The sequence below is a fragment of the Ixodes scapularis genome, unplaced genomic scaffold (assembly GCF_016920785.2).
Source record: "Ixodes scapularis isolate PalLabHiFi unplaced genomic scaffold, ASM1692078v2 PGA_scaffold4__175_contigs__length_147842914, whole genome shotgun sequence".
Classification (NCBI taxonomy): Eukaryota; Metazoa; Arthropoda; class Arachnida; order Ixodida; family Ixodidae; genus Ixodes; species Ixodes scapularis.
In genome coordinates, this window is record NW_024609879.1 from 85,511,894 (window position 1) to 85,527,846 (window position 15,953).

Below are 15,953 nucleotides of genomic sequence, written 5' to 3' on the forward strand. Positions count from 1 at the left end.
TTTGCCTTTGCCCAGATGTAGAACTAGTAATCCGGAGCAGATGTAAGTTTGAGAGCCTGTCGTTATCCAATTAAAAAGTTATGAGCGATTTTCAAAAAATTAAGCTAGAAAATGGAGCGCGTTCCCAGTAATGTTTGCCATTCATTCGCAGACTCCGTTATCAGCCATTTTCTAAATTAAAATTTCTGAATTTTATTCAAGCACCAGGTACATATATACTCACTATGTCGCTAGAGTAGGTCGATTTGTTGTATTCCACTTGAGGCCTCCTGTGTTGAAGTTTTGTTTTGGGTTAGACACACCGGATCCACAAACTTCTAGCTCGCAGCAAGCCTGCCCGCAGCGACGCCGTCGGCATAACCGTAAGGTCACGTGACCCCCCCCCCCCCCATAGGTCACGTGACCTGGGGGGGTCACGGAGGGAGGAGGGGTATACCCTCCCCTCAGTACCCTTCCCTTTTCCTCCTCAAGAGCTGCGCTTTAATTCGGCGTTACAGGGAGTTGTAAACGGCTTTCATTTTTTTTTACTTCCATTGATAACACCACAAGCTATATTTTCCTATACTTCATCCACCTCCCATATCTTTCCCTGTTGTATAGTTTCTTTACCGCTTGGAAAAAAGCCCTAAATGTCAGGGGGAAAAAAAGAGGGTTTGTAAAGCAAGACCGATAAACTTTACATTTGCTTCTTTTATATATATATATATATATATATATATATATATATATATATATATATATATATATATATATATATATATATATATATATATATATATATATATTGAATAAAAGGTTAAAAAGCGCGAACAAACGAGGACAATAAAGAAACACGAACGACAGGACAGGCGCTGCAACATATTTCTTCTGAAGCGCCTGTCCTGTCGTCCGTGTTTCTTTATTGTCCTCGTTTGTTCGCGCTTTTTAACCTTTTATTCAGTAATGGACCAACTAGCCCAAACCCAAGTTTTAATATATATATATATATATATATATATATATATATATATATATATATATATATATATATATATATATATATCTTTGGGAGATATTATCGTTCTGTTTTCACCATCTGAACCGAAGAAGATCTGCGCCAAACGTTGACTGGATAGGGGGGGATCCACACGCTCATTAGTACGGATTAGATTGGCAACGGACACGAAAAGAAACCTTCGTAACTTCGCCAGTGCAACCGGCCGGAGCCTACCTGGCGCCACGCCAAACCCATTCATGAAAAAAACTTCACACCTTCGTAGTTTCGCTAGTGCTCCTGTCCGCCGTCTCAACAGAGCCGAGCCAAGGTCCCTCAGCAAAGGCACGAAAGTCTGGGAGAGGAGGCATCGAAACACCTTCGAAATCCTCCAACAACCCCAAACAGCCGACCCACTGGGGAGGGCGAGACATGTCGAGACATGCGTAAGCCGTCAAACATTTTAAAAAAAATGCAAGAAAGATGTATTGGTGTGGAAAATAATATAGTTATATTCGTACGATAAAAAAAAATCCCATACTTGGCATATCTACATCAAGACTGTTGTGAATACACTTGCTGTTCGGTAAAGGCGCCACTGACCGTGAACAACACATTAGAAAGAGAGAGTTTTAGGAGATTGTTTTGATACGCCTGATAACTATACGGTGTATTCGCGATAACGCTACGATGCATGCGCAAGGGCGGTGGCGGAGTATCGGGTATCGTTATCGAAGTCATCGGAACGGTCTACTAAAACTCTCTGCACTTTTCCCAAAAATCTATACTACTTTGAAGAATATTAACTGAAGTTCCCTTTGAATGCTTTCTGATCCGTTTTGTAAGATAATGACAGTGTGGCAGTGTTAATTTTGAAATCAGCTGTAACGGTTACAGGTTATTCTTTCCTTTCTGTAACTTTAACTGTAACAGGGTTACTTTTTTATCCCGTGTAACTGCAACTGTAACACTGGTACTTTATAGCAATAACGTGCCAATAACTGTATAAAATCGACCGACCAAAATTTTGAAGAAGAAAAAAATGAGACTTATACCCTGCAAGATACAGTATAGACGCTTTGCACACGCGCCAAATTACAGCCGCCGTTATACTGACCTTCTTTTGTCTTACCGAGATGCCGAGCAACTGAAACGGTAGTTGACAATCCTCTGCAAAGGCCGATGCTTTAGAAAAGGACACAGTTGAATCTAATATGGCAATAACCTGTCCTGCTGTGGTAATGATGAAGTGAAATAAACGAAAAAAGAGGAAACAAAAACTGAAGGTCAGTTATGGCGGCGTCCATGCACAGCTGCTGCAAAGCGTCTATACTGTATACTTTGTTTCACCTTACCATGAGCCGCAGAGAGCACTAAGTGCCATCACGGCCATTCCAGTGCCGCGTGAATTGCAGCTGACCTTCCCGGTGATACGGATTATAAGCTCAGACTTCCAAATGCTCTCAACTCCACCCCATTTCCCAACCCATTCTTTTCTAAGTCAATGGATATTTAATTAGAGAGAGCTCTTTCAATAAAGACAGGTTAAATATTAAAAAAAAAATACTTGTGTGAACTTTCTAGTCATGTGTCACATTGGCAACAAAACTTATCCAGACGCGTGCTAATAGCTCAGTTTAGAAGATTGCCTCGAAGTCTTCTCGTCGCATGATATATACTATTGTTTCTTGTTGCTGCACTTCTGTTCAGTATGTTAATTCTTCCGATTTGTCATGGAATACGCATATGGCTTTTGTTGCGAAGCGCCTCCGAAGTGTTTCATGCCAACTTTGCAATTTAAAAATGTTTCTTCCGTTTGCAGTGAGAAAGTTGATATTGCATTCTCTGGCGTGTGCTCAGATACGGCACTACTCTCTTTTTTTAATTGTTCCCTGCAATCCCACGATAGAATCGATGGTATTTTGAAGGGAATGTTGAAAAGTGTGTCACAATTTATTGCTATGTTCAAGTGACAATATCTTCGCCTCGCCTCAGTTACCTTGTTTTCATTCACCTCTTTTACAAACTGTCGTTCAGCACTTCTTTTGGAACACGGACTTTATCATTCAAAGAATTGCACGACGTATAACAAGGTGTAATTCTCGCTTTGAAGTCCCACGTACATATATATAGTCGCTATGGGGAAAGCATAGGGCATTTTATGTTCCCAGAATATTCAATGCGTTACCTGACTTTATGTTTCTTTCCAGATCGAATCATCACCTTAAAAAAGAATGTCAAGAGACTGTTTAATGATAGAAATATACATTCTGAATTTTAAGTACCAGTCGCTGATTTGTGTTGTATTTTTCGTTGTGGAATATGCGCTTCCACTGCAAGCTACACATAAGCCACATAAGCCCTAACCGGCTTCGGCAGACCTGACATTTTGTACTATTAATTGATTTTGATTAATAAAGACTATTATTATTATTATCATTATTCACTATTTTGCTAATGAAAGAGAGAGAGAGGGAGATTAAACGTCCTTATTGATACATTTGCATCCGTTATTGTGATTCGAGGTCAGATGTTGGGATGTGGAAAAGGAATCGGGGAGTTAGATATCGGTATGACACAAATGGAATCCGTCACGAAGTTGCGAGAATATTCTCAGGTACACTTATTTATTTCAGTGACGTTTTCTCTTACCGCCCGTTCATTCACAGATAGCAAAGTCTCACGAGAAACATATCTGCTGGACCGCGAACACTGTTCCAACACTGTTCCTTCGGGTTCTGACTTGCCACACTGCACAGCATACAGTAGCATTTTACGTCTCCACTCTTGCCGCATTGGATATCCAGTCCCAGTGGACATTCAGATCTGGTTGGATCTTCCGTCTCCATGGATATTCAGGGCGTAAGCGACTCGAGGGCCGGAAAAGCAATAGTAATTATAAACGAGAAAAAAAAACAAAAACACCTAGATGAGCATCTAAACACAAAAATGAATGTTAGAAGAAGTATTAAAACTTTCAGCCTTTCCACTCTGGTGAAGAAGGAAGACCAGCGGAGCTGTACCATGGGAAGTAATGGCCGGCCGCAAGTCGGCAAGCCAGAGTGGAAAGGCTGCCGCCATCTATGAGCGACGGCGGCAACCAGAAACGTTGCTTGCCGCCGTCGCTCATAGATGGCGGTACGTGTCCAGGGTTCGGTGTCTATTTCTTCGCGGGGGACACGACCCTGGGGAAACTAACCCTTAACAGCTCCGCTGTAAAAAAAAAAAAAGAAAAAAGAGAAGAAGAAAACAACAAGGACAAGGAGGGTGGATGAATGCATACTTGAACTTGAAAGGTAATATTTAGCTAATTATGACATTACACGACAGTTGTGGCCAAAGAAAATTCCCACTCCTAAGTCGAAGCACATAGGAATTTAGCACATTAGCAAAGTAAAAGACTAAGAAGAATGTTGAAACTAATGCTGACAATATGCAACAATTACGACAGAGGTCACTAAGCAGAACGTACACGAAGAGACATAAAAGCAGGGGACCACGCATGGTGACGCTGGTGATGACAATGTTCAATGGATATAATATATCGAGAGGACCCGCTCTGTGTTGCAGTTTCTGTAGGTCTTCATTGTATCTTCGTTTGTGCATTTAAAACACGTCGCGGCCCCATACTTTTTGTTTTTTTTAGGCACAAGTTTTTCGCGTTTGTAGCAGTGGGTCTGCCGGAAACGTGCCGGGGGCCAGGCTACATTGGAATGACCGCGGCCAGCCGCGGGTCGGTCGGAAGACTTCAGAGGTCCGGGGTTTGGAGACCTCTGCTCTAGAACAAGGAGATGACTTAGAAGGGCTTCGTGTGATAGCAAAAGTCATTATGTATACCTTGTACGTGATAGATGGTCTACAAACCCGTCAAATCGGTAAGAGGCGTTAGCGGAGCTATGTTCGGTACACATATTTAACTTAACATTGCTGCGTGAGAAACTACCGTAAGCATACGAAACTCCCGACAGTTTCAGTGTTTGCTCAAAGGAGGCGACAAAATATGGTGACAAATTATAGAGCCGTCGTTGTTCTTTCAATGTATTTTTGTTTAAGGAGTTCGAAACACTTTACATCGTTTACACATTTTTTTAAAATTATTATTCAGTAATAACTGACTTTCATATTCGACCTTATAAAGGTACGTCCAATAAATACGCTCTGTTATTACAGAGGGAGCTAATTTTACATCGTACAAACAGAAGCAATTGGCGCTGGGAATATTCATCGATACTGGTAAAGGTTTTGGTTGTTTTAACCTTGACAATCTCGTGGCATCTTTAGCACTTTTTCGTTTCTATCTACAACAGCGCAACCGGCGTGTTGCGATTCCACGCACAATGATTAAACCATGGTAACTCTGCTTTGGTAGAGGAACAGATGTTTACAATGGAGTGCTCGAATCTTCAATGGTAGACGGGGGTGGGAGCAATACAATTACTGTATTACGATTACATCAATTTCATTACTTTTGGCTCAATTGAATAATGAAATTAGCTACTTGTTCTGTAGGTCATTTTGTAATATAATTAATTACTCTGAGCGCTAATTTTAGTTAAATGTCTTAATTACTTTTTTAAGCTTTAGGCATATATTTTTCGCACCTTCAAAAAGAACAAGTAACATGCTTTACAAAAAAAATAGCTTCGGAAAGATTGTGATGGGCGAAAAGGCGGAAAGCAACATTCGGTGACTCATTGAGGCACACATTGAAAGACAACAAATTAATTCGTTCCCGAAACCGTTATGTAGCTTCCTTCTTGAGAAGGCTCCCAGCGCGATTTTCATCACATCGTCTCCTTGTGAGCACAAGTTACAAACTAGCCGGGCATTCGGGATGCAAAAATTGACACAACAAAGCAAGAGGACATCGTTAAAGGGTCATGCTCCCGGATATTGCGAACAAATAGCTCAAGAAGCAGACGAAATTACGCTTCGCATAGTTTCGGCGGAGACAATTACTGCTTGCAGACATGGTGAGCTAACAAGATGTCCACAGAGTTCACTCTCTCTCTCTCTCTATGCGGAGAGCAAGTCGTCTGCTTCTTGTGCAAGAGTTGCAATTGCGTCAGAACAACGCCAAGCTCTTATTGGCTGATTGAAGAAAAAAAATCGTGGGTAAACCTCAAAGCATCTAGCCTTGAGATGTACCCACAATTTTTTTTCAGTCGGCCAATAAGAGCTCGGCGTCGTTCTGATGTCACCGCAACTCCTGCGCTGGAAGCCCCAGACGACTTGCTCTCTGTATTATAAAACCAACCTAGAGAGCCTATATGTAAGAGAGGGAGCAACTCAAACCTTTGCGATTGTTTGCAATTTTATGGCGGACACCCCTGACGCTGATTGGGTGCTGGTGCTCACACGTTCGCTGGTGCTTGGCGAGGAGGGTAACGGCCGGAGAGGTTTTGAGCGGCTGGACATGCTTGCAGACGATTAGGGTTTTCGACCACCTCCTCGCAGCTCGTACGGCAAACACGGCCCACGAATCACGTGACCCTGATCGAGCAGTTGGACACTCTCTGCAATACAGGCTCTTTAGATCACGAGGTGACTGGCGCCATCTCGTGATGATCCTGCCAACTTTCCAGTATTGATTTCCCGGCTCGATAATGGCGGAACCGTGGTTCGGGCGGTGGTGTCCGACTGTCTGGCGCCTCGGGGCACCTGCTCCCGTTCTCGAACGCGGAGTCTGAGCTTGCTGCTCGGAGTCGGCGAGGGAGCCCGTCAGCCACACCCGGACGCCACGACAGGTAAGAGCCGCCATTCGTGTACATCGTATGTCACAGCTGGAACTCTCAGTCGATCCAGTGGATTCCCGCAGCCTTTCGACAGCCAGTTGTGAGTTATTCATAGTGACATCGCAGAGGCGCATTAGGCTTAGCAGTGTCGCTTCTGCTATTCTTTGGGCGTAGCAGACGACGGTATTGGGCCGACCTTGAAAATGAAACGAATTGTTTCCTGTACTCTGGCTGCGACTCTTAACGTTCGAATCTTTAGTGCCTTTTTTTTTCTCCTCCGGTGTATCGCGCGTGCTTTATGACAATGGCGGTTTAACAATATTAGATTTAGATGTACGACTCATAAATGTTGTTGTGAAACAGTGAAGACACAGGGGTGCTGTCAAATGCTGGAGCCTGAAAAATGGAATGTCGGTGCTTTAGAGGGGACAGGAGATGGAGGGTTAGAGGGAGGGAGGCGCGAGTTTTGGGGCAGACATTTTCGCACGTCAAGAAATGGGACAAATGGTGACCGAAATGGCGATACGTGTGCGCAGAGGAAGTTGGGGTCTCTGAAAGCGAATAGAAAGCTTAATCTAGCTGCTTTAAGCATATCGGGTCAAACTCCGCAGATAAACAGCCGGGCTCGTGGCGAACTCTAAAATAAAACAAAAAGCGAACGCTACGTTCAGATTCGTCAGTGACCTGACCTATAACATCTCCGCTACTGATTCAACTATATACTTAGATTAACCATAATAGCGTAGCCGATTCCACAAGTCGATGGGGCCGATCGGGAAACGCCAAAACGACAACGTCATGGTGCTCGCCGTCTGTCTGTGTTCTAACAATGTGTCTAAAACTATAATCCAATCAAGCACGGCGCACTTTTTCTCCATCTCACTAATGTCTGCAGTAAAAACAATGACACAGGCACGTGAGATTAGTTCAGCCAAATGCTTCTGTTTGTACAAAAACTCTTGCATAGGAAGCACTTCACGGAGTCACGCACTCGTCCCCATACCTTTTGTATTCACTCTTGATGTTTGTGAGAGGAGGTATAGTATGGTGGCGTCTCTGTATATACCATAACGAAGTATACTAAAATAAGTAGAGCGAACACCTCTCCACACAGTAGCCATTTGCACCAACAAACTCAGCTATCAATTTTTACGCGATATGAAGAAAAAAATCGATATATTTCTACCAAGGCAATCATGGACAAATTCATACACGGAAGCAGTTTCAAATGATGTCCCGCATGAAGCCCTCATTTACGCACTCGTCTCGGCGCCGGTTCCACGACTGCGGTCGAGATAGTAACGATGTTTTCGTGACACGCGGCGAATTATGTGCGCTGGATCAATATGCGGTTCTTCTCTTGACGAGAACGTCCGCTATGATGAGAACCCTTTTTTGTTCTGTTTTTTATTTGCTATGGGAAGTACCTGATTAGTATTAAAAATAGCGCAAAAGAGACGGGACAAAAAGACGAAGAAGCACACAGGACAAACGCTACCAACTTGCCCAGCAGACCAAGCTTTTACAATACCTGATTAGAGTGAGTCACGCTATAGATAGAAACACAAGACAGAGGGCTGGCATAGTGGCTAGGCGTATCTTCTGCCATAAATAACACAGTGTTAACCAATATTACATTTGTACGCGCTTCTTTCTTACTTTTGTTTTATGCGTGCGTCACCTAGTTAATGAAAAATCGTGGAATTCGTTTATGCAAAAACGAATGGAGCGAACTGTAAAGCTCTCTTTGCCGCATTAAGGCTTATGCTGTGGTGAAGCCTCACACCTGCTGTGGAGCGATCAAAATTTTCAAAATTCCTCAACTAGCGGGTCGTTTCCTGATGACGATACACTGTCGCAGGCTTATATAAATAGCCGTTGAGAGCTATGTTATTGACCACTCGACTATTTTTATTTTATTTCTGCTGCGAAAACTTCAATTATTAATTTGTCCTAATCATTTTACTCTTCTCACTTTCAACAATATGTCTGGGCCCTTTCCTAGTTCTCGCTTCGAGTCGTACGAATTGCATTATTTTTTTCCTTGCCTCCAATGAGATCTCCCTGCTGCAACCAAACAGCAACGTAGCAATGTACTATATGTACAAAGTCCTCAAAAAATAATTGAACTTTTTTTTTATTGAAAGAATAACTTTTTTTTAATACTTTTAGGACACGTTACTGACCGTAATGAGTTGTATACAGGGTGTTTTTGCGAATACTGTTGAAAATCCTGACAAATAGGCTGGTTGATGGAAAAACAATATTTGGGAACAAATTGCCACTAATTAGAAAAGTAAGTAACTACAATTTAATAATTACAAGCCTTTAACGGTCCATGAGCCACCATCAGAAAATATTTGGTAGTCCATCAGATGCCGTCGATGAAGTCTGATGAGCCATCAAGAAGGTCTGTTGGGCCACCGAGGTCTGTTGAACCATTAGGAAGGTATGATGGTCCATCAAGAAGGTGTAATGGGCCGTCAAGAAGGTCCGATGGCCATCAAGAAGGTCTGATGGGCCATCAAGAAGGTCTGATGGGCCATCAAGAAGGTTTGATGGGCCATCAAGAAGGTCTGATGGACCATCAAAAATTTCAAATGACCTTTTCGATCGGGTATTTTTTTTATTAGTTAAAATAAACATGATTCCAATTAAAGATTGTTGAGCGTCATCGAAAACCCCGAAATAAGTCAATATCAGAGGGACTTGGAGCACGTGGAAACAGAAAAGTGAGTAATAATAATAATAATAATAATAATAATAATATTAAAAACAAATCAGCGTTTTTACATAGTCAGTCTTCCGCCTGCTGCAGGAGTGAGAACTTTAGTGCACCTCCGCGCTTTCCACGTGTTTCAAGCCTCCATGATTGACTGATTTAGGAGTTTTCAATGACGCTCACAAAGTCTCTAATCGAAATCATGTCTTTACTTTCACTAATTAAAAAGTTAATGAGTAAACGTTAGGCACTTATTTATCAAATTGGTGTGTTTTCTGCATCCCCGACTTCAGCTGTTGCTGTCAAATTGTCCCGGAAAATATTTTTTTAACCATCCTATTTCTATGTAATTTTGAAAACTTCTCAGAAACACCGGGTATAAATCTAACTCGTTATATATTCCAAACAGTCTAAACACCCGGCAGGTATTTTGTGATAGTTGAGCCACTTACTTTCAACTCTGAAAATGCACCATGGGCACAAACGCCTTATTTATTTCGGTAACATCTAACTCCACGCGGCGAACGGTTTTACCAACTCTAATTGTTCAAACCCCGGCACAAATATGCCACCCAAGCTAATTTAGTCCTGTTTATATAGAATGAGGCTGGTCGGACATGTTCCCTCTCCGGTCTCGGTAATTTAGTCAGTAAACAGTAGCCGTTAATTAACGCGCAATCCTAAAAAAAACTAGCCGTTAAAAAAAAAAAAAACTGCTCAAGATGTCTTTATTAAGCATACAACTTTCGTAGCAGTGAGGCCTATTGGCGCTGTTTACTTATTTAAATACAGTACCTTTGCAGCGCTGCCTTCTTTCAGGAAAACACGAACGCTTTAAGAACTAGATTAATAAATGCCGATCTTTGTCAGTCGGAAAATCAAAAGATTACTCTGGTGATCCGGAAATGCACATAGAAGTAACTTTTGGAAAAGGGGGGGGGGGGGGGGGGGGAGTTACGTGCTTAATTAAAGAAGGGAACTTATGGTTAATTTTCTGGGATAATTCGTGAAAAAAAAGTCTTAAAGGAAATATCAAAATTCTAATTGATGTGCGTTTTATGATAACCAAGTAATTACAGACCTCGGGAACATTACAACCTTTGTCAAGAAAAGCAGAAATTGACAGTTTTTTAATTATAACCCATAATATTTAACGAAAAAAAATGTAGAGCCGTGGAATAAAAACTAAGGTGTTCAAAGGGTTAGTTACGGCTAATTGATATTTTATGACTGTCATCTAAAATATTTCCGGGGAACATTGCGATACTTGTGTTCAGCTGAAATTCTCACGTTAGTTCATGTGCCGAGGCGTTGATGTCCAGGAAAGTTGAAGATGAACACGCCCCGGTGGAGGATTGAAGATTAATTTCGCCTTGACCACCTGGGGATCATTGGATGTGCGGTTGAAACCTCGGTCACACGGCGCCCTTTTCCGCAATAAGCGTCCGTCAAGCTGCGGTGCGGCACCTCAGCCGGGATTCGAACACACCACCTAGGGTTAGGGATCAGCAAAACGGCGCTTTGCCTTGAAGCCACCGAGGCGGCTAAATGCACATAAAAGAGGTTTTGCGACTTTTCTCGCAACGAGTCTCTGTCAGGCTGCGGGCACCTCACAGGCAGGATTCGAACCCACCACCTAGAGATCAGTAAAACGGCGCTTTGCCTCGGAGCCACTGAGGCGGCTAAATGCACACGGAAGAAGTTTTGCGCCTTCTTCCGCAATTAGCCTCCGTCAGGCTGCAGGCACCTCGGCCGGGATTCGGACCTACCACCTAAGAATCAGTAAAACGGCGCTTTGCCTCGGAGCCACTGGCGGCCACATGCACATGAAAAAGTTTCTGCGATATTTTCCGGAACAATCCTCTGTCAGGCTGCGGGCACCTCATAGCCGGGATTCGAACCCACGACCTAGGGATCAGTAAAACGGCGCTTTGTTTCGGGGCCATTGAGGCGGCTAGGTGCTAATGAAAGAAGTTTTTCGCCTTTTTCCTCCGTCGCGTTTGCTGCCGGGATCAACGCAAGACTTCCAGCTTGGGGCCCAGACCAAGAAGTTTCTTGTTTATTGCCACACCCGCATATATACCGCATTTGCTCGAGTAATAGCCGTACTTCTTATAAACAAGGTCCTTGCATCTTCTTTCCTGCAGAACACATATACAGCCAACCAAAACGTCCCGCAAAAAAAAAAAAAAAAAAAAATTGGCGAATAACAAGGTTGTGAACACGATTGTTTATAAAAATACGATCTGAGCAGATAGAATTTTCGCGTGAAAACGTTATCTCTCCCGTAAATCGTTGCCATTTTTCTGCCGATCGTTTAGATTCGCTATCCCCGTGCTCCACGGGAAAGTAGACCCACCGGCTTTGTTCATAAACAGCACGGCTATTATTCGGGTAACAAATGCCAGGTGACATGACAATAGCCGTGCGCAACACCCCTACGGCTAGTCATATTGAAGCAGACTGTAGAGCGTGAGAACCGATAGCCACGCGCGTCTTGGTCTATACTGTAGGAGCGAAAACACAACTCAGGAAGCCTCCGTCAGGCTGCGGGCGCCTCGGCAGGGAATCGAACCCACGAAGCCACCGCGTTTTACTATAGCGATCCATTTGGCAATATACAAGTTCCTAATTATAATGTAATGTGATGTATACTTTCGTCGATTTCCGTTTTTCTTGGCTCCCATAAGAACACACCATTGGTTCTCCTCTAGTTACAGACAGGATGAGAACTGCAACGTGAGTTTCTTGCTTTCGACAACTCTTCGGCGTTTGGTGCACATTGAGAACGCGCGCGGGGCCAAAGCACGACGGAAAGCATAGAACGCGTATATACTAAAGAAAAAAGAAAGACTATACGAGCCCACCATTGTTTGGCCAAGCACGGCTACGTCAGCGATCGACGTGAAATCGGCTCAGCTCGTATGAAAAATGAGTGCTGCATCAGTGTTCGGAGACGATTCGGATTCAATCACACGCTTCGTGCCTATGGATGGATGCTAACGGCTGTACCCTTTATAACGGGCGGTAGCTTTCGCAACCTAGCCTAGAAATTAAGAACCAAAAGCCTGATTTCTTTCTTTGGCCAATTCGCTTACACTCTGCAATCTCGTGCCCAAGAAATGGCCACCGCCAAAGTTGCCTGATGGGGTTTTTGGAATTTTAAACATGGTATCTTCTAAAAATTTTCTTTGCTTATTTATATGTTTGTTTATTTCAATAGCCTCTGGGCCTAAGGCATTTGAGAGGGGGTAGGTACAAAATATGGTAAATAAGTACAAACAAGTATAGTAAAATGACTCCTAGTTATGCAATATTAGCTATACTCGTTGTTGCATCAAGGGAAAAAAGTTTTTAAGAATTTCATCTTGCGTTACAGGATGTAATTCTTACAAGAATCGATTGGCAGAGGAAGAGACTATGCTTTTGGACTTTTGAAACTTGTTTGTATTAATAAAATAACCGCGAGCTAAATTAAAAGTTCGCTATATTGCCGCGCGCCACGTAGGCAGCACGGCCGTAGCCTAATGGTTATCGCGCTTGCCTCCCACGCGAAGGGCCAGGGTTCGATTCCTGGCCGCGACTATGCATTTTTGTCAACACTGTAATGTGATGTTCTGGTGAAATCGAGAACCGTCTAGCTGATTCGAGGTCAGAATGTTCTACGGGTCGAACCTTCTACGTCGAATGCTCCAGAAGCCAACGTGTGGACAAAAGCGGCTCCGCGGGCAAGCCGGAGCCAGTCTCGCCCCAGCGTTCGACTCTGCTGTCACGCCGACTTCGACGCCCGCGACGCTCTGTTATTACCTTTTGTACCCTTTTTATTTTTGGCACAAGTTCGCCACATTAAACGTTTATTTCTTCTTGTTTATTTATTGTTTTTGGTCACCACCCGTGACATTTTGGTGGAGGTGCGGGGTAACGCATGCCCCTGCCGCGTACCCCTCCGAGGGACCGCAGTGAAAGTCCGACGCCAAGCCCACGAAGAACCAACGAAGGCACTACCGAGATCTGGTTCAGTCGTCGCACCGAAGGCCTACACCCGGTATTTGGACCTTTGCGACCCAGGACCGAGCAGCCAACGAAGCCGACGATGGCCAACCAGTCGCCGACCCCCGCCGCTCCTGCTGTCGTCTACCTGCCCGCCGCCCCCCGTACGCCGACTCCCTTCCACGGTGAGATCCATGAGGATGTCGAAGACTGGACCAAGCACTACGAGCGTGTGGCGCGGCACAACGGATGGACTGCGGAGCAGTGCCTCCAGAACCTCTACTTTTCGCTGGAGGGTACTGCGAGGTATTGGTTCGAGAATCACGAGGCTTCGCTTACGTCGTGGGACATCTGTGTGGCCGAGTTGCAGCGGACGTTCGCCACCCTACACCGACGGGAGAAGGCAAAAGATCTCCTCCGAATTCGAACGCAGGGCCCCGACGAAAGCGTCACAAGCTTCGTAGAAAATGTCCTCCGCCTGAGCGCCCGTGCCGACCCACGAGCCACAGACGACAAGAAGCTGCGGGTCCTCATGCGCGGGGTGAGAGAAGATATCTTTGGAGGCCTCGTGCGCAACCCACCGGGCACCGTCGAAGCCTTCGTCACCGAGGCGACAAACATCGAGCGCGCCCTCCAAGCGCGCGCTTCCCACCACCAGCGACATCCAAGTGTCGCTGCAACCGCGCTGCTTGGCGGCGAGAACGCTCCTGGTACGGACATCCGCGAAATTATCCGGGAGGTTGTCCGGGAGGAACTCCGCCAGTTGCTGCCAGCCGCAAGTCGACCAGCGACGCTCTCCATTGTCGAGGCTGTGCGCGAGGAAGTACAACGGGCGCTCCAACCAGAGGTTCCCGTCACCACGGTGGCACCGGAGGAACCGACGTTGAGCTACGCTGCCATAGCCCGACGACCGCCGCAAGCTCCCCGCCAAGCCGCGGCGCCACCCCGAAGAGACGCCCCAACGCCGCACTATCCCCGACGACAGGAAGATCAGGCGCACGTTCACCCAGACCGACCTGCGCCGAGGAAGACAGACGTCTGGAGGACGGCCGACCGACGCCCGCTGTGTTACCACTGCGGGGAAGCTGATCATGTGTACCGCCGATGCCCATACCGACAACTCGGGCTGCGTGGATTCCACCCAAGCGACCCGCGCCCCCGGTATGGTGAACGCCCTCGGGAGATCGACGATTACCTGCGACGACCCCAGTCCCCCGAGCATGCGTCCCGCCGAGAGTTCCGGTCGCCGTCACCGCGACGTCCAGCTTCGCCGATGCACCGACCCCGACGTGAAAGCTTGTCACCCCTCACTCCTCACCGGGGAAACTAGGCGCGGCAACCCCTGGAGGTGGAGTTGCCGAAGACGACCGACGCCAAGATCCTCCACGAACGCCGGAGGGCCCCCACTCGAACGCTACCGGAGACCGAAACGACGCTCCTGAAACGGTGTCCAACAACCTAAACGTCGTCATCGACGGCCACGACGTATCGGCACTCGTGGACACCGGAGCAGACTACTCAGTCTTGAGTGGGAGGCTCTCCCGCCGCCTTCGAAACGTCATGACGCCGTGGGAAGAACCCCAAATACGAACCGCCGGAGGACATCTCATCACACCAGTCGGGAGATGCACTGCTCGCGTCGAGATCCACGGTGAAACGTGCCCTGTCAAGTTCGTCGTTCTGCAAGACTGTTCGAGGGACGTTATCCTCGGAATGGACTTTCTCTGCGAGTATGGCGCCGTCATCGACCTCGGAACAAACCGGCTGACGCTACGAAAACCTGCTCCACCAGCGGAGGAACCCCAAGCGACGTCACCTACGGTCCGAGTCCTCGCAAACCACGTAAACCTACCACCGCGGTCGAGTGTTTTCGTACTTGTCAAGATCGATGAACCTTCCTGTGGCGAAGTTCTTCTCGAGGGAAGCCTCCAATTGCTCCTGGGAAGAGGCATAGGCGTCGCAAGGGGAGTAGCTGAACTTCAGGATGGGCGGACTGTGGCCCTCGTGACGAACTTCCGAAACGATACGCAACACCTCACGAAAGGTGCAGCCGTGGGCCACGTCGAGAAACTCCGAAACCCCACCGAAATCACCGCGATTACTGACGAATCCTCGCCGCCCCAGCAAGACAGTACGTCACCAGCGCAGCTCGACATTGACCCTAAGCTTCCGGACCCTAAACGGCGTCAGCTGGTTAACCTCCTCGCCGAATACCGCGACTGCTTTGCGACGTCGTCGAAGGTGCGCGAGACCGCGGTTGCCAAGCACCGCATCGTTACCGAGGACGACGCGCGCCCTGTGCATCGATCGCCGTACAGAGTCTCCGCTAAGGAAAGGGAAGTGATCCATCAGCAAGTTCAAGAGATGCTGAATGACGACATAATTCAACCTTCAAGCAGTCCATGGGCCACTCCAGTCGTGCTGGTTAAGAAAACGGACGGAACTCTTCGGTTCTGCGTGGACTACCGGCAGCTCAACACGGTTACGAAGAAAGACGTCTACCCACTTCCCCGCATCGACGACACTCTAGACC